The sequence below is a fragment of the Suricata suricatta genome, chromosome 2 (assembly GCF_006229205.1).
Source record: "Suricata suricatta isolate VVHF042 chromosome 2, meerkat_22Aug2017_6uvM2_HiC, whole genome shotgun sequence".
Lineage (NCBI taxonomy): Eukaryota > Metazoa > Chordata > Mammalia > Carnivora > Herpestidae > Suricata > Suricata suricatta.
The window spans coordinates 4,837,367-4,841,032 of NC_043701.1; positions in this window are offsets into that span (position 1 = coordinate 4,837,367).

Sequence of the window (3,666 nt, forward strand, 5' to 3'; positions counted from 1 at the left end):
GGTAAGGGCCCCCCCCCCCCCCCGCTCCCTTACACACTCGCCCGTCAACAAGGGGGATCTGGTAAGGGCACACCCCCTCCCTTCCACGCTCACCCCGGGCTGTAACTGACTCGCGTCCTCTCCACTGGCAGTCAGAGCTCCCGTTCCACACACCCTTACCGTGGAAAAGGGCCTGAAATCCGTGCCCCTTCCCGGCTCTCTATCTCCCCGGGGCTTCCTCATTCCCCTGCAGGTGTGTCCTGAGATTACCTCACAAATAAACAAGATGATCTGTAATTTTTATCTCGGGATTTGTTTCAGGAGAAACTCAAACTAATAAAATTGGGATTCAGCAAAAAAGAAACAGCTTGACAAACTCCTATACATATGAATTATGTATTATTCTAAGTAGAAAATTTAATAAAGATGGGGCTTGTATAGCTTTCCTTGCCAATAAAATGCAAAATAACGCAGACCAAAGGTGCTTCTGAAAAGCTGCAGGCGATCACGGGAAAGCGCCTCAGGCAGCACAGCTCGGAGTCATCAGGCATCAAGTGAGCGATACAAAATACCAAGGGTCACCTGCCCCATCAGGCCCAGGTGCAGCCCCAGCGTCCGGATCTGCGCCGCCAGCTCCCCGCAGACGGTCACGAGTCATAAACTCCAAGTGAAAAAGAAGAGGAGTGACTTCGGCCCCAGCCCCCACGTGGGAACAGCTCACGGCCATCGCTCCCATCCCGACAGCAAGGAGGAGCTGGACCAACTGGAAACCGATGACCTCGGGACCACCGGAGAAATGAGGGTGCAGGGCAAAACGCCCCCCAGACCTAGAGACACACGGCCAGCCTCTTACCCGGAATGGAAGGCACCAGAGTCACACACCGGTGTTGCGGGCCTTGCATCCCGACAATGGGGGAGTCTCCGGGGAAGCCGGCGGGGGGCTGTCCCGCGAAGGTGGAGACACGGAAAGATCCCCTCTGGCGGGAGGGGCAGAGCAATCCCTGCGACACAACCAGAACTTCCCCCACAGCAAAGGCGTTCGCGCCCGGGGAAAAAGACGTGCCAGAACTTTCTCCTGTGGGGAAAGGGCACTCCTCCCACTCCAGCCCCTGCTAGCCTTCCGGTCAAACACCGGGTCGAGGCTTCCAGAAAACAGACTGGGGGCCCTAGGGGGGACCCGCTGCCCCCCTGGAGACCCCTGTGGCGGTCAGGTCTGAGGCCAACAGCACCCTCCCCTCACCAGAGGGCTCCGAACACGCTGAAGGCGACGTGCAGGCGCAGCCCAAACCGCTGCAGGACACGCAGCGGGAAAGCCCACGTCACCGGGGCAGATGAAAACAAGGTCATGGGAAGAATCTGAAGGCCTGGCATCTGCATCTGCAGCCAACGCAACCACGACCCAGAGCCACGCCCCCAGCCAGAGGGCCATGAAGCCACCCGCCCAAGTAGAGCCGCCTCAGGTGCTCCCACCTGACACTCGGCAGGTTTCAGCAGCGACAAACAGAAGACACGCCCAAAAGCAAGCGAGAGGAAGGTCTGAAGAGGCAAAGACAAGAACCAGACTTAAACGACGCAGATTTGGGGATCATTAGAGAATTTAAAATACTTCTAATTTATATGTTAACTCTAATAGTGGGGCGACTGGGTGGCTCAGTCGGTTGAGTGTCTGACTTCAGCTCAGGTCATGATCTCCAGGTTCAGGAGTTTGAGCCCCGCGTCGGGCACGGAGCCTGGAGCCTGCTTCTGATTCTGTGTCTCCTCTCTCTGCCCTTCACCTGCTTGTGCTCTGTCTCTGCCTCTCAAAAATGAATAAACATAAAAAAAAAAAGAACTCTAACAGAAAAAAAGGCGGCACGCAAGGACACGTGAAAATCAGAAGCAGGGAGACAAAGACTCTTAAGAATCCAAAGGCTAAAAACCAAGAACGCTGTCAGGGCAAGGGGGACGGCCTTCGATGGGGTTCACAGGGCAGAAGGAAAAGCAGAGTCTGAACAGAAGTCAACGGACACTTTCCACACTGAAATGTAACGGGGAAAAGACAGAACATCCAAGGGTTGTGGGGCAATTTCAGGAAGCATAACATAAAATGTACTGGAACATCAGAAGACAGAAACAAGGAAGCAGAAGAAATACCTGAGTATAATGGCCAAGAACATTCTAAAATAAATGACAGACGTCAGGAAGCAGAGAGAACTCAAAGCAGAATACATATCCTCAAAACTCACACCAACATATGCTACCATCAGAAAATCAAGAGACAAACAGAAAATCTTGAAAGAAGCCACAGAGAGGGGAAAAAAACACTTCGGAGAGGAAAAGGGTAAGAATGACAGTGGGCTTTTCATCAGAAATCATGCGAGACACACTAAAAAAATAGTCAAAGTGTGAAAGAAAAAAATCCCACCACCTTAGACTTCTACATCCACTGATATTATCCTCCATAAATGAAGGAGAAACATAACAAACTGAGGAATGTGTATCATCAGTAGGCCTCCCCCGCAAGAAACGTTAACGTCTTCAAGCAGAAGGAAAATGACACAGGTCAGAAACCTGGATCTACATGAAGGCCATCGGAGAAGAAAACAATGAAATGAAAATACAACTTTAGTTTTCTTATTCTTAGTTGACCTAAAAAAAAAAACCGTTCAAAGTAACACATGTCACATTACACTGGGGGTAAGTGAATGAATGACAGCAATCCCACAGGGATGGGAGGAGACTCGCGAGAGTCTAATGAGGAACCTGTACACCACCTACAATACGGTGTTTCGTGAAGGCAGATTCAAACTAATTAGCTTAAAATGGATATTGTAAACTCTACAGCAACCACCAAAAACTGATTTACAAGAAGTACAATTGATACGCTGTGTGGAGGCAGGATAATGCCCCCCACCCCGGCAGTATCCACATCCCAGGAATTGGGGCTTCGCATCACCTGACCTTAACCTACAGAGATCATCTCGGATTATCTGGGTGGGCCCAGCGTCATCGCGGTCCTCAGGCGTGGAGGAGGGAGGCAGAAGAGATCAGAATGACGCAATTTAAGAGAAGCAACTCGGCCGGCTGTTGCCGGCTTCCAGAAGGAAGGAACAGCTTATTTTATAGAGTGAAAAGAATCTAATCCTTTGATACCTGAGATTTGCTTCTAATTAATCAACAGGAGATAAGACAGGTGGGGTAACAGATGAAAAAAGACTGACCATTAACAGAAAAATTTTCCAAAATAAAACATTAAAAATATATCTTTCACCTAACAAAATTATTCCTCTGACCCTGACCCTCAGTGCTGGGTTCTGCGCGTACACTGACTTCCAGGGCTTATTCTGTGCTTACACAATTTAGTCCTTGACTAATTCTTTTTCATGGAGCCCAAGACCACAAATGCCAGTGTGTGTCCTTGTGGCTTGTGTGTATTTGTATATATGAACCATTCTCTCCTCACTCCTGCTTCCTCCCATTCAACAGACATTTCACCGGAGGATGACTCAGAATTCAGTTTTCAGACAGAATGTTCTCATGGAAAGAGGTGTTGAGGGTGAATACAGATGCAGAACAGCAAAGGGGTAAAAGATGATGTCACTGACGTTACAGTCTCACAGCTCCGGGAATCCCAGCCGGGGCCAAGGTGCTCGACAACATCTGGGAAAATCCGACCCCCCCCCCCCCCCCCCCCCCCCCCCCCCCCCC